The sequence below is a fragment of the Macrotis lagotis genome, chromosome 4 (genome assembly GCF_037893015.1).
Source record: "Macrotis lagotis isolate mMagLag1 chromosome 4, bilby.v1.9.chrom.fasta, whole genome shotgun sequence".
In the NCBI taxonomy this organism is placed as follows: Eukaryota; Metazoa; Chordata; class Mammalia; order Peramelemorphia; family Peramelidae; genus Macrotis; species Macrotis lagotis.
Window position 1 is genome coordinate 119,165,545 of NC_133661.1, and position 21,926 is coordinate 119,187,470.

At 35.4% G+C, this 21,926-nt stretch overlaps 1 pseudogene; it reads left to right on the forward strand.

Annotated features, from left to right (window-relative positions):
* Nucleotides 1-4,968: 4,968 nt before the first annotated feature.
* Nucleotides 4,969-5,610, forward strand: LOC141520007 (mitochondrial assembly of ribosomal large subunit protein 1 pseudogene; annotated as a pseudogene).
* Nucleotides 5,611-21,926: the final 16,316 nt, after the last annotated feature.

Sequence of the window (21,926 nt, forward strand, 5' to 3'; positions counted from 1 at the left end):
GTGTCTGGCAGCTTACCTAGTACTTAAACAGGTGTCTTAGTGCTGGTGTCTGAGGTACTCATTTGTGTATTTGCCCTGGGCTATACTGAAGCATACTCTGGGATCATAGATTGCCTATTTTTCATGAGGCTATGCTGAAGTACTTGGTCATTCTTGGAGCTGGAGTCTGCTGGTTCCTCTGGCTATGTGAAATACATCAGAGGCCTATTGTTGACATCTGCCTGCTTCACCATACTGAGGATCAGGATCTGAAATTGGATTGCTCATGAGGGGCTTGCTGCTAGCTTGCTGGGATATTTGCTCTCCTGAATTGCACTCCCCATTTACCCTAGTGAAACAGACCTTTCCTGAAGTTCTTCCAAGTTTTGTGGGCTCAAAGATTTTTTTCACCCTGGCTTTTTGTGATTCTTCTCTTTCAGGATTTGTTTTGAGGTGCTATTTTATGACTCTTTGGAGGTGAATATGGGAGAGTTATGGCAATTTACTGCTTATTTTACCATCTTGCCTCATGGAAATCCTCGTTTCATATATTTTCGAGAAGCTGTTAAGGACAGATACATCAACAGAGGTCTGGGAGTTCAAGATATTTTGGATGTTTCCTTTTTAGCTATGGAGGGATGATGCAGTAGTGTGGAACTAACTCTCTACCGATTATTTGTACCTCGTCACCAACACAACTGAGGAAGATCATTAGTGAGTACAAAGACCATAAAGTTAGAGATAGTCTTATTGGATGCCTTTTTATGGGATAATAGCTTTGCTTTCTTCTTTTTTACTTCACATTTCAGGATATGGGTAAAGAAAAGAGTATGATTTTGAGATCCTATCTAGCTTAATGGTATCTGTGAGGAATTTCTTCTTAAGACAATTCTTTTCTCTTAGTCTCAGAAGATAAAGCTCTCTTTCTGTTTACCAAAATTATCTTCTATACCTGTACCTTTCAGTTTTTCCTGCCTCCATGACCTTGACTTTAATCCTCCCTTACTTCAATCAGTGAACAAAAATTTATTAATAATCTACATAATACATATTCACTCATCTAGCTGCTGGAGACACACACACATGCACACACACATGTGTGTATGTGTTTGTGTATATATGGGCATATATTTATACACAGATATTATATATATAAGCATATTTAAACTATCTCTATAAATTTATATATATATGTATATATATATATATAAATACAGAGATATAGATTTCCCTCTCACTCTCTCTATTTATATCAACATGAACAGTAGAAAATGTCCTGGATTTGAAATACAAGGGCCTGTGTTCAAATTCTAGCTCTGCTACTTTTTTATGGGTGACCTTGGGAAAGTGAAATTTGTCTCTCAAGTCTTTGGTGTCTTTATCTATATTATGAATGTTAGATTATATAATAGATCTAATAGTATTCTAACTAAATTTATTATTCAGCCATCTAAGTCAATTAAATATCTATGAAGTAATTTTGAGAGGCATTAGAAGCTGGAAGGGGATCTGGAAAGGTCTCATTCAGGAGGTAGAGTTTGATTTGAGCTATGAAGAAAACTAAGGATCCCATATGGCAGAGGTGGAGTGGAATCATTCTGAAAAGATTCATTTTCATATATCTTTAATTACTCTTTCCAGACTTTTGCCTCAGTGGACAACTATTATTAAGATACAACTGTCTTTTAAGAAAAGCATCTTGATAATTCTATTCCCTATAGGTTAGTTTCTTACTTTTCTTCTTTTTATTGTCAAATGTATAAAAAGTCATCTATGCTTGCTGAGTCTCCCACATCCACATTTATATCACTCACAATCAAGCTCTTCTTACCTGTCTATACTCATTTAAACTTAAATTCTTCAAGCCATAAATGAGTTCTTATATTTGCATCTTACTTTCTGTTCCCATGATACTTGCCCACTCTGTACTATTTAATACTATGAATCAACCAATCCTTCAAGATAATTTTTATGTTATTAAGAACAACCAAAAAATTATTTAAAAATTTTTGGGACAATAAGTAGAATAGATTAGGTATACAATAATACACAGAGTAAATGACCATAGTGATATAGCAATTGATAAACCCAAAGATCTAGGCTTTGGGTACAAAATCCTTATTATTTTAGTCTAGAATATGAAGGCATTAATGAAAAATGTAAAGGCAGTTGGCCTAGCCATAACAAATCTAAAAATATAGTATAAAGCAGCTGTCATCCATACTGTCTAGTGTAATTAGGTACAAAATAACTATAGTAATCTACTGTCTGATAAATTCAAAGACTCCAGATAAGAAATCACTATTTGACAAAAATTACTATGAAAACTGGAAAATAGTATAGAAGAAAGCTGGCATAGATCAATATCTAACACTCTTTTTATACCAAGATAAAGTTGAAATGGGTACATGATTTAGAAATAACGGTGAAACCATAAGCCAACAAGGACAAAAAGGAATAATTTATCTATCATATCTATGAAGAGAGGAGTAGTTTATGACCAGAGCAGAGATGGAGAACTTTATAAAATACAAAATGAATAATTTGATCACATTAAATTAAATAAAACCCAATGTAGCTGAGATTAGAAGGAATATAGAAAGCTGGGAAATGATTTTTATTTTGTTTAGAAATGACAAAGGAGTCATTTCTAAAATATGTTTGAAAACTCAGCAAAGTTATAAGAATACAAGTCATTCCCCAATTGTTAAATGGTCAAAGGAAATAAACAGGGAGTTTCCAGATGTAGAAACTAAGGCTATCTAATGATGAAAAAAAAATGCTCCAAATCATTACTGCTTAAAGAAATGCAAATTTAAACAACTCTTGAGTTTCCACCTCACACCTCTCAGACTAGCTAAAACAATAAAAAAGAAAACTTTTCCATATTAGTGGTAATATGAAAACTGGGACACTAATGCATTGTTGGTGAAGTTGTGAAGAGATCCAACCATTCTGAAGAAAAATTTGGAATTATGCACTAAGGGCAATTAAACTTCATAGCCTTTGATCCAACAATACTGCCACTAGATCTGTTTCCCAAAACAATTATAAAAATGTAAAAAATATCCAAATGTACAAAAAATATTTATAGCATCTCCTATTTTGCAGTAATAAAGAATTGGAAATTAAGGGGATGACTAAGCAAATTATGGTATATGTATATGAGGATAATTTTTACTTTGTAAGAAGTCATGAATAGGTGAACATAAAAAACTCTGGAAGGACTTGCATGAAATGATGCTGAAGTGTGCAGAACCAGGGGAAAATTGTGCACATTAGCAACAAAATCATGTGATGATCAACTTTGATGGAATTTGCTCCATTCAACAGTTCACTAATCAAGGAAAATTCTAAAGAAATGTGATGGAAATTACTATCCACATCCAGAAAACAAAAAAAAAATAACAAACAAAAGCCCCATGGTGCCTAAATGCAGACCAACGTATACTAGTTTTACTTTTCAAAACTTGTTTTATTTTTCCTTTCTCATGATTTTTCCCCCTTTAGCTCTGATTCTTCTTTAACAATAAGACTAATAGGGAAGTATGTTAAACAGGATTGTACATGTATAACATCTCAGATTATTCACTGTAATGAGGAGGGGGAAGGGAGGGACCTAGAAAAATGTACAATTCAAAAACTTATGAAAACATGAATCCTGAAAATTATATTTGCATGTAATTGGAAAAAATAAAATAAAAATTTAAAACAACAACAACAGCAAAGCTTCAGCTTCTGGGTTGGAACCATACTGGTGGTGTGAAGCTAGGAAGCTCCTAGACTATTCTAGGAAAAAAAAGAGTAAAACAAGTTTTCAACTCAAGATATTGTGGAGGAACTTCTGTAGAGGTCTATCTCAATTAGGTCAAAGGGGAGGATAGCCCGTTGAGTTGGGAGAACTGGAAAGCCATTGTTCGACTCTTAGCCACAGCACAGCTCAGATCAAGGCTCAACAACTAGCATTGCAGCAGGATGACAGGGAGGTTTCCAACCTCAACCAGAAGATCAAATCTGAGCCCTGGAAAAGCTGGTAAATAGAGGGGACTGGTGTGCTACCATAATGAAGGGGAAAAGTTTTGCATAGACAATAACTTAAGCAAGCCAAGAAGCCAGGGATGAAACTCCTAGTCCCAGTGCAAAAAGCTTTGGATTCTATACCCTGTACCCCAGGAGCAGAGGTCAACTATCAAAGTGAACACAAAAAATCATTAACCATTGCTAGCTATTATTCTGATATGGATGGTAAATATGCCATCTCAGAAGAGGAAAGCAGTAACAATATGTCTATATGTGAAGTTAATAAATTGACTTCAAATCCCAAAAGACTCTTGGAAGAGGTTAAAAAGAATTTTGAAAACCAAAGCAGAGAGGAAGAAGAGAATTGGAGAAAAGAAATGAGAACCATGCAGTAGAATTATGAAAATTTGACAGAAGGAATCAACTCCTTTAAAAGTAAAATGGACCATATGTAAAACATGTAGAGATTGATCATGAAAATGATGATGCTTTAGTTGATACTTTAGATCATGAAGTTTATATTTCTATTGGGATAGTAGGAGGAAGTGTACTTAGAGCTGTGTATGTGTGTGTGTGTGTGTGTGTGTGTGTGTGTGTGTGTGTGTGTGTATACAAATGGATAGAGATTTTGTTTTGTTTTGTCTCCTTTGTCTCCTTTACCCTACCTCATGCAAACATCTAATCCATGTTAGATCATATGGATTCTATTACAGTATACAAATTCTGTCAGGACAGATAAAAGCAATATATCTTGAAAGAGGCTGTAGCTACAAGACAGTTATAAGAGAATTAAGATTATACTGAGAGAAGGCAAGGCATTAGAGCTTAAATAATACCACATGAAGAGGTACAAAGACATATTATATTGGAGTCAAAGAAAGGAGGGCATGAATACTGAGTAAATCTTACTCTCAACAGTTTTGGCCCAAAGAGGGAATAACATACATTCCCAGGTGAGTTTAAAAATGTATGAGAGGGGGCCTGGGCACGGGGGCCTACTGCTGGGGGCGCCTCCTGCCATTGCTGCGGCTCCGAGGGGCGGCCTGGCCCGGGTCTCGGCCTCCGCCACCTCCGCGGGGCCGCGCTGCCGCCTCGGTAGTGGGCGCGCGGGAGCTCCAGGGTGGGGCGCGGCGGGACCAGGCGGCAGGTCACACTGGACCCAAATTTGACATCGATCTGCTTGTGTCTCTCCTAAGGCAAGAAAATGCAAAAGACATTTATGTGATCCAGATTTCTCCAGAACTGAAATACACGGATTATTTTGTGGTTGTGAGTGGAACCTCCACGAGACACTTGCAGGCTATGGCCCAGTACGTGGTGAAGATGCATAAGTTCCTGAAATCCAAAAGTGATGCTTATGTTCGAATTGAAGGGAAGGATGCAGATGATTGGCTGTGTGTGGATTTTGCATAGTGATTCGTTTTATGCTTCCCGAGACCCGAGAAACTTATGAATTGGAAAAGTTATGGACTCTGGGCACTTATGATGATCAGTTAGCTGAGATCACTCCAGAGTCGCTGCCGGAAGACTTCATCCTCGGGTTTCCCTCAGAAGAGGAGCCTGCAGCATGGTCTATAGTAGAGGCCCAGAAAAAATAAAGTAAGCTTTGGAGCCACTCGAATTGGGTACTGTCATTCTGAGGGTCTGTTTGGATCTGTGTTAGGATGAATGAAGTTCGGAGTCCTGTGATGCTTGGTGCTCTGGGTCAAGCCCCGCCCCCCCGCCCACCATGGGCACCTGATGTTGGAAACTGGGCTGTGGACCCACTTCAGGGACTCACTAGCTCAGCCTTCCAGACAGACTCTCTTGAGCACAAAGCCCTGCCACCAAACATCCATGCAAGTGGCTGATTTAAGCAGCTACCCTAAATTGCTTCAGCATTTCTCTAATCAGATTTTTGTGGAGCTGTTTGCCTGACTTGACTTCTGCTCACCTCTGGAGGAGTCACTTCTTATATCATTTAAAGAACTCTTTTGAGGGAATGAAATGTTTAGAGGTGGAGTTAGCGTATAAGTTTAATAAGTGCAGAAACGCCCCTTTATTTATGGAACAACTTACATGGGGAATCATCTGTACTGTGTCTCTATTTTTATTTGTGGGAAGAAAAGAAAACCTCCATGTGAAAAGTAGGCACTTCAACATGCACTGTTTCTAGATTTGATATTAAAAAACATTTGAAATAAAAAAAAACGTATGGGAGGGGGAGGGAAAGAAAGGGGAAGAGGGGAATGATAAAAGGGAAGGGAAAAGTAAAAGTAAAGGCACAGTTAAAGTCAAAGATAAGCTAAAAGAAAGTAAAAGGGCTATATAAGCTAAAAGAAAGTAAAAGGGCTATAGAAGGAATGGCTAAGGCAGCAGTCAGAAGTAAAACATTATTGAGGAGAGATAAGGTTAAAGGAAAGAGGAAAAAGTACAAACTGGGGGAAGATAGCTTGGAGAGAAATAGAGTTAATAAAAATAACTGTAAACATGAATGGGATGAACTCTCCCATAAAACACAAGCCTATAGAAGAGTAGATTTAAAAACCAGAATTATGCAATGTTGTTTATGAGAAACATTTTTGAAGAAGGAGGTATACATAGGGTTAAAGATAAAAGTGTGGAATGGAATATTTTCTTCCTCAAGTGAAGTGGAAAAAAGGCAGGGTAGCAATCCTGATCCCAGACAAAAGAAAAGCAAAAATAGATCTCATTAAAATGAAATGAAGTACTATCAGTATTAAACATATATGCATCTAGTGGTATAGCATCTGAATTATTGGAGGAGAAGCTAAATAATTTATAAAGGATACAGACAGCAAAATTATATTAGTGGGGGATCTCAACCTTCTTTCAGAATTCAATAAATCAAAGCACAAAATATACAAGAAAGAAGCTGAAAAGGTGAATGGAATTTAAGAAAATTTAGATATGATAGACTTCTGCAGTTCATAGTACCCACAAAATAATTGACCATGTATTAGTATATAAAACCTCATAATGAAATTTACAAAGGAAGAACTATTAAATGCATCCTTTTTAGATCATGTTGCAACAAAAATTATATGGCAATAAGGGCCATTGAAAGATAAACTAAAAATCAGTTGGGAGTTATATAAACTAATTTTAAAAAAATCAAGGGGATCAAACAGCAATATTGGGGTAAACAAGGATGCCCATTGTCACCTGTATTATTCAACATCTATTAGAAATGTTAGGTATAACAATATGAAAAGAAAATGAAACTGAAGGAATTAAAATAGGAAAAGAAAACAAAACTCGCTTTTTGCAAATGATAATATTTTTTACTTAGAGAACCTTAGAAAAATCAGCCAAAAATAACTTGAAATAATTAACAACTTTAACAAAGTAGTATGGTATAAAACAAACTCACACAAACCATCAGTATATATATATATATATATATATATATATATATATATATATATATATATATGTATATATACATATATATATATCCCACAAATCCCTAGAGCTGGAGATGGAAAGAGAAATTCTATTTAAAGTAACTGTAGACAACATAAAATTTTGGGGAACCTACCTCCCAAGAGAAACCTAGAAACTATATTAACACAATATAAAATATGGTTTACAAAATTTAATTTAGATCTAAACAACTGGAAAAATGACAATTGTTAATATTTAGGCAGAGTTACTATGATAAAAATGAAAATTCTACTCAAATTAAACTACTTATCCAAGCAAACTACCCCAAAACTATTTTACAGAACTAGAAAAATAATAAAATTCATCTAGAGCCACAAATGGTCAAGAATATCAAGGGAATTAATTAAATCCCTGGAAATTCTTGACTTACAACTTTTCTAATTCATTAAAGTAACTTTTTGGAATTTTGATTGATAGGGCACTAAATAGGTAGTTTAGTTTTGGTATAATTGTCATTGTTATCGTATTAGCTCCACCTATCCATGGGCAGTTGATATTTGTCCAGTTATTTAAATGTGATTTAATTTGTGTGAGAAGTGCTTCATAATTGTTTTCAAAAAATTTCTGAGTCTGCCTTGGAAAAATACTCCCAGGTATTTTATATTGTCTGAGGTTACTTTGAATGATATTTCTCTTTCTAGTTCTACCTGCTATAGCTTGCTAGTCACATATAGAAAAGTTGAGGATTTATGAGGGTTTATTTTTTATCCTGCAGCTTTGCTAAAATTTCTAATTGTTTCCAGTAGTTTTTTGGATGATTTCTTGGGATTCTCTAGGTAAACCATCATGTCATCTGCAAAGAGTTAGATTTTGTCTCTTCCTTCCCAATTCTAATTCCGTTATTTCTTTTTCTTCTCTAATTGCTGATGCTAATATTTCTAATATGATATTGAATAGTAGTACTGATAATGGTCATCCTTGTTTCACCCTGTTCCTATTGGGAATGCCTCTAGCCTCTCCCCATTGAATATGCTTGTTGATGGTTTCAGACAGATACTGCTTATTATTCTAAGCAACAGTCCATTTATTCCTACACTCTCTAGTGTTTTTAGTAGGAATGGGTGCTGTATTTTGTCAAAAGCTTTTTCAGCATCTATTGATACAATCATAATTTCTGATAAGTCTGTTGTTGATATAATTGATTATACTAGCAGTTTTCCTAATATTGAACCAACCCTGTATTCCTGGGATGAATCCTACTTAGTTAAAATGTATTATCTTAGTGATAACATGTAATCATTTTGCTAAGATTTTATTTAAGATTTTTTCATCTGTATTCATGAGGGAGATAGGTCTATAATTTTCTTTCTCTGTTTTAACTATTCCTGGTTTAGATATTAGCACCATATTGGTTTCATAAAAAGAGTTAGGCAGAGTTCTGTCTTCACCTATTTTTCCAAAGAGTTGATATAAAATTGGAACCAATTGTTCCTTAAATGTTTGGTAGAATTCACATGTGAATCCATCAGGCCCTGGAGATTTTTTCTTGGGGAGTTCAATGATGGCTTGTTGAATTTCTTTTTCTGAGATAGGGTTATTTAGGTATTTAATCTCCTCTTCATTTAACCTGGGCAACTTTATTTTTGTAAATATTTGTCCATTTCACTTAGATTGTCAAATTTATTAGCATAGAGTTGGGAAAAATAATTTCAAATTATTACCTTAATATCCTCCTCATTGGTGATGAGTTCACCTTTTTCATTTATGATACTAGCTATTTTGCTTTCTTCTTTGTTTTAGTTATTCAAATTGATCAGAGCTTTATCAATTTTATTGTTTTTTTCATTAAAACAAACTTTTGATTTTATTTATTCAATAGTTTTTTGCTTTCGCTTATATTAATTTCTCCTTTAATTTTTAGAATTTCTAATTTGGTATTCAATAGGGGATTTTTCATTTGTTCTTTCTCTGATTTTTTTTAGTTGCATATTTAGTTCATTGATTTCCTCTTTCTCTAATTTATTTGTGTAAGCATTTAAAGATATAATATATCCCATGACAGCAACTTTGAGTGAATCCCATAGGTTTTAGTCTGTTGTTTCATTATTCTCATTATCTAGAATAAAATAATTAATTCTTTCTATAATTTTTTGTTTAATTCACTCATTCTTTAAAATGAGTCTATTCAGTGTCCATTTAGTTCTGGGTCTATATCTCCCTAGTCCAATATTGCATATGATTTTTATTGCATTGTGATCTGAGAAAGATATATTTACTATTTCTGCCTTTCTGCAGGTGACCATTAGGTATTTATGCCCTAGTACAGGGTCAATTTTTGTATAAGTGCCATATATTGAAGGGGAAAATGTATATTCCTTTCTATCCCCATTCAATTTCCTCCATAAGTCTATCATATCTAGTTTTTCTAACAATCTATTTACTTCCCTAATTCTTTCCTGTGTATTTTATAATTCGATTTATCTAGATCTGAGAGCAGGAGGTCGAGGTCTCCCACTAGTAGAGTTTTTCTGTTTATGTCTTCCTGTAGTTCTTTCAGCTTCTCCTCTAAGAATGTGGATGCTATCCCATTGGGTGCATATATATTCAGTATTGAAATCACTTTATTGTCTATGGTACTTTTTAAGAGGATAGTTTCCTTCCTTATCTTTTAAATGCTAGTTATTTTTGGAGCTGATTTGTTTAAGATAAGTATTGCTACCCCTGCTTTTTTCACTTCAGCTGAAGCAAAATATCTTTGTGCTCCAACCTTTTGCCTTTACTATATATGTATCTCTCTGTTTCAAATGAGTTTTTTTGTAAGCAGAATATTGTAGGATTCTAGTTTTTATTCTACTCTGCTATTTGTTTACATTTTAAGGGAGAACTCATCACATTCACATTCAAAGTTATGATTACTAGCTCTTTATTGCCCTCCATGTTATTTTCCCTCTATTTGTATCCCCCCCCCTTTTCCCCTTTATCCATATTCCCCAGTATTTTGTTTCTGAATATCACATCCTTCAGTGTGTTTGCCCTCCTATATCCAGGCCTCTCCTCTTTCTTTCCCCTTTCCTTTTTCCCTTTTCCTTTCCCTTCCTTCTGTTAGTTCCCCCTTTCTCTCCCTCCCTGTCTCTATACCCCCTCCGCTTTTCCCCTTTTAATACTTGAATGGTCCCATGTTTTTTTAAGTGAAGTGATTATGTTTTTAAGTTAACTTTAAGCCCAGTCTGATGAGAGGAAGATTCAAATGTTGCTCATCTCTTCCCTTCTTCCCCTCTATTATCATAAATATTTTATATCCTCTTAATGTAATGAGATTTGCCCCCATTCATTCCCCTCGCTCCTCCCATCTCCTTCCTGTTCCCCCCTTTTAAGTAGGAGGTGTTTTTAAATCATTCTATTTGAATCATAGAAAATTCTGAGTATCCATCACTTCTAGGTAAGTATATTCTCTCTAATAGTGTTACAGTTCTTGAGAGTTATTAGAGACTTCTTCCCAAGTAGGGTTATAGCCAGTTTCATCCCATTGGATAACAGTCTCATGGATAAGTCATGAGTGTCCATCACTTCTGGTTAAGTATTTTCTCTCTGTTTGAGTTACAATTCTCAAGAGTTATGAGAATCCTGTCCCCATGCTGGGATATAGCCAGTTTTATCGTTTTGGATAGCAGTTTTTTTTTCTTTATGCCCCCCCCCCCTTTTTAACCTTTTCATGTGTCTCTTGAACTTCCTGATTGATGTCCAAATTTTCTATTTATCTTTGGTCTTTTCATCAGGAATTTTTGGAATTCTTCCATTTCATTAAGTTCCATCTTTTCCCCTGAAAAAGAAGGCTCAGCTTTGCAGGATAGTGGATTCTTGGCTACATTCCAAACTCCTTTGCTCTTTGGAATATCTTGTTCCAGGTTCTGCATAATCCTTACTGTGGCTCCTTGGTATTTCAAGTGTTTCTTTCTGGCTGCTTGCAGGATTTTCTCTTTTATCTAATAGTTCTGGAATTTGGCCACAACATTCCTTGATGTTCTCATTTTTGCATCTCTTTCCAGAGGTTATTGATATATTCTTTTTTTTTTAGGTTTTTGCAAGGTAAATGGGGCTAAGTGGCTTACCCAAGGCCACACAGCTAGGTAATTATTAAGTGTCTGAGACTGGATTTGAACCCAGGTACTCCTGACTCCAAGTATGCTGCTTTATCCACTACACCACCTAACCGCCCCAGATATATTCTTTCCATAATTATTTTTCCCTCTGTTTCCATGATATTAGGGAAATTTTCCATCTCTAGATCCTGTAGTATTAAGTCCAGGTTTTTTTTTCTCTTCAAGTTTTTCAGGAAGACCAATAATTCTCATATTGCCCCTTCTCAATCTATTCTTGAGTTCAGTGGTTTTGCTGATGAGATATTTTACATTTTCTTCTATTTTTTCTATTTTCTGGTTTTGTTTAATAGGCTCTTGCTGTCTCATGAAGTCATTAGATTCCACAGACTCCATTCTTTATTTTTAGAGAGGAGTTTTCTTCATTTACCTTTTGCAACTCCTTTTCCAATTGGTCAATTATATTTTTGAAAGAACTTTCCATTTGCCCAGTTGAGGTTTTAAGAGAATTATTTTCTTTTTGCATTTGCCCAATTGAAGATCTCAGATAACTATTCTCATTTTCTATTTGTCCAACTGAGGATCTGAGAGAATTAGCCTCATTTTTTATTTGTCTAATTGTATCTTCCAGTGATTTGTTTTCTTGTTGCAGGGTGAAAATCTTCTCTTGCTTTTCTTTTCCCAAATTTTCCAATTGATTTTTTTTGTTTTTGTTTTTTTTTAGGCTTTTTGCAAGGCAAATGGGGTTAAGTGGATTGTCCAAAGTCACACAGCTAGGTAATCACTAAGTGTCTGAGACCGGATTTGAACCCAGGTATTCCTGACTCCAAGGCCTGTGCTTTATCTACTATACCACCTAGCTAGCCCCTTTTTTGTTTTTTTCAATTGATTTTAAAACTCCTTCCTTATTTCTTCAAGGAAGTCTTTCTGTGCTGGAGAGCAGATCATATTCTCCTCAGAGGCTCTAGGTCTATCTGAGTTAGGGTCTTTTCGTTCCACGAAATTTTCTATAGGTCTACCTTTCCTCTGACCTTTATTCATTTTGCTAAGACCTTCAGTTGGGGATGGACTGGTTCACTGAAATTTGGTTTTGAGATCCCTAGAGACTTTACTCACTAAGTGTAATATCTCCAGCTGTCCAATAGGGGGTCGTAGAATATTTGCTCACTGAATGCAATTCTCTGGCTGGCCAGTAGGGGGTGCTGGTTGATTTCTCTGGTGTGTCTGTGACCTTGATTGAGGCCCTCTCCCTTGGCCTGGAGGGAGAGGCTGAAGCTGTTAAATATTTTTGTCTTTGATCCATAGTAGGCTCTACCCTAGAGTGAGGTACTCACTCTCCTTATTGTCATCTGAGGTGGTTCTGGGGCTCACACACACCTGGGCCTGGAGCAGAAATGGTAGATAATTGTGTTTGTTCTAGGAAGTTGCTTCAACTGAAATGGAGGTTTGGCTTCTGATTTCCTCCTGACCAGAGGGCCTCAGAGATTGTTGTCTGCAATTCTCTTGCACAGGAACTCTTTCTCCAGCCCTGTGGACAAGCTCCAGATGGTCAGCACCACCACCAATGTGACTGCTCCCTAGCTTACCCAAGCCCCTATGGTCTACCAGGCTCTAGCTCCTCTGTTGATCAAGCCATTCCAGTTCTCAGGCCCTCAGGTTTCCAGACTCCTACCCTGCCTATCAGGCTAATCCGAGGTTGATCCATGCTCCCACACTCTCACAGGTGGCGTGCTGCCAGCAGAGTCTTCCCTCTGTGCCTGGACTCACCCACCATCTGGGAAGACAGATCCTGAGTTGGATGTTCTTCTCCTAGCTTTTCTTTGTGGGATTTGTCTAATGGAGTTCTGTTAAGAGGTTTGTTTCATATTATTTATAAGAGAAGATCAAGAGACTTTAGAACTGTACCTGTCTTCTCTCTGCCATCTTGGCTGGAAGTACTATCCCCTTTTTTAAGGAAATGTTATTTTTAAATCATTCCATCAGAGTCACAGACAAGTCACTAGTGCCCATCCATTCCTTCTGGCTAAGTACAATTCTCAAGAGTTATGAAAATCTTTCTCCCAGGTGGTGATATAGAAAGTTTTATTTTATTGATATTTTATTTTCCTTTTCCCCTTTTTACCTTTTCATGTGTCTCTTGAGTCTCCTGTTTGAAGACCAGATTTTCTATTTAGCTCTAGTCTTTTCATAAGGAAATTTTGAAATTCTCCTATTTCATTAAGTGTCCATCTTTTCCCCTGGAAGAGGAGGCTTAGTTTTGGTGAATAGTGAATTCTTGCCTATGTTCCAAGTTCCTTTGCTCCCTGGAATATCATATTTCATGCCCCTCAATCCCTTAAATGTTGATGCAGCCAGGTCCTGTGTAATCCTGGTAATTGAATTGTTTTCCTGGCCACTAGCAGGATTTTCAACTTGATCTGATAGTTCTGGAGTTTGGTTATAATATTCCTTGGTGTTTTTATTTTTGGGATCCCTTTCAATAGTGTATCGATGTATTCTTTCAATGACTATTTTGCCCTCAGATTCCAATAGATCAGGCCAATTTTTCTTCACTATATTCTGAAGTATGAACACCAGGCTGCTTTTTTTCTCTTCAAGGTTTTCAGGAAATCCTGGATCTATTTTTCAGGTCTGTTGTATTTCCAATGAGACATTTTACATTTTCTTCTATTTTTTTTCATTTTTTGATATTGTTTAAAAGCTTCTTGGTACCTCACAAAGTCATTAATTTCCACAGAATCCAATCTTTTTTTTTAAAACAAGAATTTTCTTCATTTATCTTTTGCATCTCCTATTCCACTTGGACAATTCTATTTCTGAAGGATTTATTGTCTTTTTCTATTTGTCTAATTTTTTTATGAGAATTATTTTTGCACTTGTCCAAATATATTTTCCAAGGATTTGTTTTCTTATTGTAAGATGTTACTTTTCTCTTGCATTTCTTTTGATAAATTTTCCATTTAATTTTAAACTCCTTTTTGATATCTTCTAAGAAGTATTTCTGGGCTGGAGACCAATGCATATTCTCCTCTGAAGCTCTAGTCTTCTCTGAGTTAGGATCATTACATTCAAGGTAATATTCAGTGGATCCCACTTAATGCTGGCCTTTCTTCATTTTGGAACCAATTCCTAGGGTTTTATGTTGGGGGTGGGACTGTTTTACAGACCTTCAGGGTTGAGATTCCTAGGGTTGACATGCCCACTCCTGGGGGTTACTCAGTGGACCAGCCTATAGGGATTGCCAGAAAATTTCTCTGGATTGTCTGTGATGCTGATTAGTCCCCCACTCCCTAGGCCTGACAGGGGCAGAGGGGAAGCAGCAAGAGCTGGGCTGTCCTAGCACAATATGGACAGAGGAGCATCAGTTAATCAACTTAATCTTCAGTAATCACTGGGGGAAGTCTGCTGCCAACACCTGAGCCTTTGGGCAAGATGCAAACACCTGGGTGCTTTTACTATAACCCACAGGAATGCGGGGGGGGGGGGGGTGTCTTAGCTGGAAACACAGGGGCTCCCAGCTTGAGTCTTCCAGACCCCTGAGTTGGCCAGATAAATATCTGGGTTGCCATGCTGGAGCTTTCCCACTCACCAGGCACATAGCAAGTGCTTCTGCTGCTGTTCTTACATTAGTCCCCTGGCCTCACCGCACTGCCCCTGAGCTGGGTCTCTGCTCTCTGCCCCCAGCTCAACTGTGCTCCTCTGTGACAGACATCAGTGTAGCATTAAGTAAAGACAGCCAGTGCTTATATCTCCTGTCACAAGAAACAGTGCCTCTTCTACCTCAAGAGCAGAGTTCACATTTAAAAGAAAAATGGGAAAAGGGCAAAAAAAATAGTGGAATCAAGAGAACATTGTTCACATTAACAGCAATCTTGTGAGATAATTATCATGGGTGCAACTCTTCTTAGCAGTTCAGTGATAAAGTTTATTAAAACTTCTTTTTCTTTCTTATGTTTTTCCCCTTAGTTCTAATTCCTCTTTCACAAAGTTATTAAAATGGAAATGGGTTAAACACTATTGTATATGTATAAATTTTATCATGTTATTTGTTGCCATTGTTAGGGAAGGGAAGGTGAAAGTAAAATGTAGAACTCAAAAACTCATAAATGATCAAATGTTCAAAAACTGCCTTTGCATGTATTTGGAAATAATGCATAATAAAGAAAAAATCTCATTATTTGACAGAAATTATTGTTAAAACTGGAAAATATATGGCAAAAATAAAGTGTAGAACAGCATCTTACAGCATATAGAAAGATATGGTAAAAATGGGTTTGATATCGACATAAAGAGTGATATCATAGGCAAATTATGAAAGGATAAAATAATTTGCCTGTCAGATCTATGGATAAGGGAAGAATTTAGAACCAAATATGATATAAAGAGCATTACAAAATATAGAATATAAAATTCTGATTATATAAAATTAAAATTTTTTTTGGAAGTAAAATGAATGACACCAATAGTAGAAGGAGAATGGGAAACCAGGTGAATATATTTTACAGAAATTATCACTGACACAAAAGAGTGATATTAAATTTATAATTATATAAGTTGTTCTCCCATTGGTAAATGGTCAAAGGCAGTTTTTACACAAAGAAATCAAAACTACACAACTTTATAAAAATGGTCTAAAACTTTATTAATTAGAAAAATGCCAATTAAAACACCTCTCATGCACATCACAGGTATGAGGAAGGCTAATATGACAGAAAAAGAAATGACAAATGTGGAACAGAATGTGGGAAAGCTGAGACACTAATTCAACCAATTTGCTCAAAGGGCAGTAAAATTGCATATACCCTTTGTTCCATCATTTCCAGATATGTATCCCAAAAAAGATTTTTAAAAAAAGTCAGTAGTGGGAAAGAACCTATTCAAAAATATTAATAGTGTCACTTTTTTACTTGCTTTTAATTGGAAACTGATTAACCAATTGATTAGTTCTCCTCTGTTTACCCCAGAGCAATCATGAAGTTAACATTCTAAAACAAAACCTGGTAGTACTAACAAAAAGACAGGGTGAAACAATCTCTTAGCAGAGAGACTTTGAAGATGGGCAAGCTAGTTCTGTCTCATTCAGGTGAAAGGGGCTGAACTAAAGAAGAGGATAAAAGCATCCCAGCAAGTCATCAAATCAGCAGCAGATCCCAGATTAGTGAAGCAGGGAAATGTCAAAACCAGGATGGATCCCTACATTCCTTGGCATTAGCTAGGGAAACTAATAGACTCCACCTTCAAGAACTACCTCATGCCTCCTTGTAACCCCAAGCAAATAGGCATTTTCCAGTGTCAAGAATTCCATCTGCTTCAGCACAGAAGAGGTAAGTAGGCATCCTTCAGCAGCTAGAACTTTATGAGCTTCAGCATAGCCTTGAGCAAACAAGCAACCTCCAGAGACCAGACATCTGAGTGTTTCAGTATAAATCTGCGAAAACCTCACAAAACCACACCAACGTCAGCACACACACTCCAGACCCTGCCACTAAGGCCCCAGCTTAGCTCTTGGTAAACTGCCCTTATCTTCCAGTAGCACCAGCTACCCCCAAATCCTATCAGCACAGTAATTACTTAAAGAGTATAACTGGCCAAAATGTAAAGAAAGTCCAAAAGCTAAGTGAGGAACATAACATCACAGTGAGAGTAGACATAAAGAATCAATCAAACAAAAATGAAAGAATGAAAAAAATGGAAGGAAATGAAAAATACCTCCTGGGAAAAACAAGCAACTTGGAAAACAGACTTAAGAGAGACAATAGCAGAATAAACGGACTAACTGAAAGTTATAATAAAAAAGGAGGACATGGACAGCATTTTTTCAAGAAATTAACAAGGAAAACTGTCCTTACATCTTGGAATCAGTGCAAAAAATGCATTAAGAAGAATTCATTTATCACCTCAGGAAAGTGATCCCAAAATAAAAATTAAAAGGAATATTATAATCAAAGTTCAGAACTATTACATCAAGATAAAAATACTATATAAGTGATCAGAAAGAAACTATTTAGATATCTTGGACCTGAAAAGCATAAAAAGGGAAAAGAGAACATAAGGGATTCAACAGAGCTAAGCTGTTTACATTCCTAAATGGGAAGAAAATACTAATTAAAAAAGAGCAGAAACCACTTCTTGCTAAAAAAGTATCTTAGACAATGAGACAATATCAGACATAGACCTTGAGTGAGGAAATTGCCATGGAGAGGATGGGTTGGCAATTTTCTCACTCATCCTTTTGTTATTGTTATTTCTGTATATATCTTTAACATACACATTGGATTTAAATTATGAGTACAAGGTCTGTGTGAAAATGTGTTGATATTTCTGATACTTAGGGCATTCCCAAGTACCAATAGATTTATATATATATATATATATATATATATATATATATATATATATATATATATATATTTGTTGCAAGGATGATTGTTATTGAATTATATAATACTTTGACATAGGAAAAAATGTTATTTTTCCTAATGAAAATTATATTTCATGGAGAAAGCTTTTATAGTAGAAAATACAGTATTTCTGAAAGCAGAATTTACATGTTTCTTTACTTTTTTAATTGAATTCAGAAGCTTCTACCCTAAAGTAGACATTCATGGATCCAGCTGTTTCTCTGATAAAAGGCACAAGTACAATTTACAAAGTAGAGTTGAGTTTCAGAGAGTGTTGTTTCATTGACAGTTTAACCAATTTATAACTGGAACTTCCAAATAAGCAGGAGCATTCAGGAATCTCAGTCTCTTTTAAACTCAGTCTCTGGTTTAATGGTGTGTGATTGTGACCGTGTCTGTGACTATTGGGAAGGAACCTGATCATCAGTCTATTAGTTTGACCATGAATAAATGAACATTTATTAACTCTAGATAAGTAGGGATTACATACATACACACAAACACTAATATAGCTTTAATTTCATTGAGAAAGAAAAAAACTCTTATCTAGAATAACATTGCCAATCTATGTCAATGTCCTGATTTGAACCTAGGTCAACTTCATTTCTAGGATATCACATTTGAGCTCTAGAAAATACAGTAAATGTTGTTACAATAATAAATGTTGTATTTTGAAACGTACTGGATATCTTGTTTTTGTATTTGTATCCCCAGTACTTAGCTTAGAACATAGTGAATAGTTAATAAATGTTCACTTATTCATGGTCAAACTAATAGACTGATGATCAGGCTCCTTTCCTAACAGTCACAGACACAGACACAGACACAGACACAGACACAGACACAGTCACTATCACACACATACACACACACACATACACACTCACACACACAAACACACACACACAACAGACAATTACATCACTGATTAAAAGAGACTAAGTTTCCTGAATGCTCCAGTTACAAACTGGTTAAACTGTCAATGAAACAACTCTCTCAGTAACTCACACTCTCTTAGAAGTCTACTTTGTAAATTCTACTTGGTGATTTCTCTTCTACTTTTTTCTCCTGTACTACACAATAGTAAATCTTAAAATAAAACCAGGAGAGAGATATGTTGAAGTGGAATTGTAAATCTGTGTCTCTTTTGAGATCAATGTAGTTTAAGAGGAATCCAGAGGGATGAAAGGGAGAGCTCAGTAACCTTTGGACTACAAAGCACAGAAAACTAGTCTGGGGAAATCTTAGAAATCTCTAGGGGCTTAACATGTACAAGACCTGAGTGACCTCTCAGTTACTACAGAATTGACAATCTGTAGGAAATGTCTAATCAGGACTCGACCATGAAGGATTAGCTTTTAGAACAAGATTAAGGTTGAATATTTAGATTTGAGAATCACCTAAAAAGAGAGGGTGCAGTCATAGGAGCTAGCAAACTTGCAAAGGAGAGAAGTGTGCCAGAATCCTGGGGAGCAGATGGGAGAGGACTGAAGTTCAAGCAATGAAGTAGGAAAGAAAACTGGAGAGACAAGAGAAAGCTGTATCACAGATATCAAGACAGATGAGTGTGTCCTGAATTTTGAAGGAAAATAATATTAGATCTTTAACAAATAGAAGGATTGTTCTCAAATTGGAGTCTTGGTCAAGATAGAGAGGAAAAGAAAAATCTCTATCTCTATCTCTATCTCTATCTCTATCTCTCTATCTCTATCTCTATCTCTCTCTATCTCTATTTCTATCTCTATCTATCTCTATCTCTCTCTATGTGTGTGTGTATGTTTAGAAAAAAATTAAATAGAAATTGTATCTTTTTAATACTCAAACATTATTTTAAATTTTAAATCAGACAAAAATTTCCAAAACTAGTCAGGAAAAAGGGTTCTCTAATTTTCTAGGAATTCTAAATGGAAGAAGAAAAGGAATAGGAAAAATCACTCCAACAAATTTTTGAAAAGAGCAGGTACAACAGAGAAATCAAAACTGAAAGGGTTCACAAAGCAGCTAGGAGAAAATACTTCAATAAAGTCACTCTTGGGCCAGTGGTGGAGATATTTTGAACTATCAGAATAAAGGAAGGTTTTAAATAGCATATAAAAGAAGAAAAAGAATATCCCATACTAAAATAGGTCAATACAATTCTAGATCTAGCAGAAGTTACAATAGAAAAACATATGTTTCTGTGGGCTAGAGGTGAGGGTAAAAAGAGAAAAAGAGCATGTCTGCCATACTTTAAAACATATAAAAATAGTAATCCAGACCCAGGTTTGGCTCTCAGTGAAAATAGTGTTTTCATTGAAAGAGAAGACAGAAAGAAGAAGCAACAACCTCAAAAGAGACAAATAATTTGCTCAGACTAATCCAGGAATTTAGAAGGTATCCATAATCTGGATGATATAACACTTACAATTTGGAGGGGGAACATAGAAAGTGGAGGACAGAAAAATAATAAATAATGTGTTCTAACTTAAGAAAGCAGAATAGGAAGAAACAAATAAAGAAACAAACAAACAAAAAATAGGCACAGTGAGGGAAAATGAGGAAACTTGCTAGCTCTGGTTAAGTACTATTCAATTTCTCTCCAAATGGGATCAAGAAATAAAATTTGTAAGTACTAAGAAAAGAAAGGAGGCACTTAATGAGCAAATGTAAGCACTATGTGCAACCTGATGACAGTGGTGAGATATTTTCATTTGAGAAAGGAAAGTTTTTCCCATTTAATTGCAAAAACTCAATGACAGGGTTTCACACAGCTGCAAAACTTTTCTCTCAATCCTGGTTTCTGCCAGCCCCCTGGATAGAAAGGCAGTTCTCTTCCTTCTGTGCAGTAATTAGGAACTGAGAGTGCTAACCACTACTGGCAATCAGGTCTTTTTTTTAACTGGAGAAATTAAATGCTACATTTGAACTCTATATTGGATCTATCCCATGACTATGATAAACAGTGAATGCTGTTGAAGAGCTTGTTTCTATCCATGTTATACCTTACTTGATATTAATGATCAAAAAGTCATTGAAAAAATTCCAATATAACGATTCTGGTATAATTAGTCTATAATAAAAGCAAATCAGATGTCACCATCTGGCCCAATAACAATAGCTGACATTTATGATCTTTTTATCGTTTACAAAACTCTTTAAATAATCTAATTTGATCTTCTTAATAACCCTGCAAGGCAAGTGCCAACATTTTTTTAGTTAACTTTTAAAAATTTTATTGCTACCTTCTATTTTTATATCACCTTCATTTCCAAATATATGTATATATATATGTATATATATACATATATATATGTATATATATATATATATGTGTATATATATATATATATATATATATATATATATATATATATAACCAGGAGGAGAAAACAAAAAAAAATAAAAAGTGAAAATGATTTCCTTTGATCTACATTCAGAATCCCTAGTTCTTTCTCTGAATATGATTGGTGTTTTCCATGGCGAATCTTTTAGAACTGTCTTTGATCATTGTATTGCTGAGAAGAGCTATGGCTATTTTAATTGGTCATTGCACAATGTTGCTATTAATAAGTAAATTTTCTGGTTCTGCTCATTTCACACAGCATCAATTTATATATAATTCTTTCCATGTTTTTCCAAAATCTTCCTGCTCAACATTTCTTTTAGAACAATATTAATCCATTATACCACAACATGTTTATCCATTCCCCAATTGATGGGCATTCCCTCCATGTTCAATTCTTTGCCACCATAAACACAATTGTTATGAATAATTTTGTACATGTGGATCTTTTCTACTTTTATAATCTCTTAGAAATATCAAACTAGTATTGGAATTGTTGGATCAAAGGATATGTGTAGTTTTATTGCCCTTTGGGCATAGTTTCAAATTGCTTTCCAGAATGATTGAATTAATTCCCAACTTCACCAAAATGCACTAGTGACTGAGTTTTTTTTGCATCCTCTCCAAAATCCATCATGTCCTTTTCTGTCATATTATTCAATATGATAGATGTAAGCTGGTACCACAGAGTTGTTGTAATTTCCATTTCTCCAATTAATA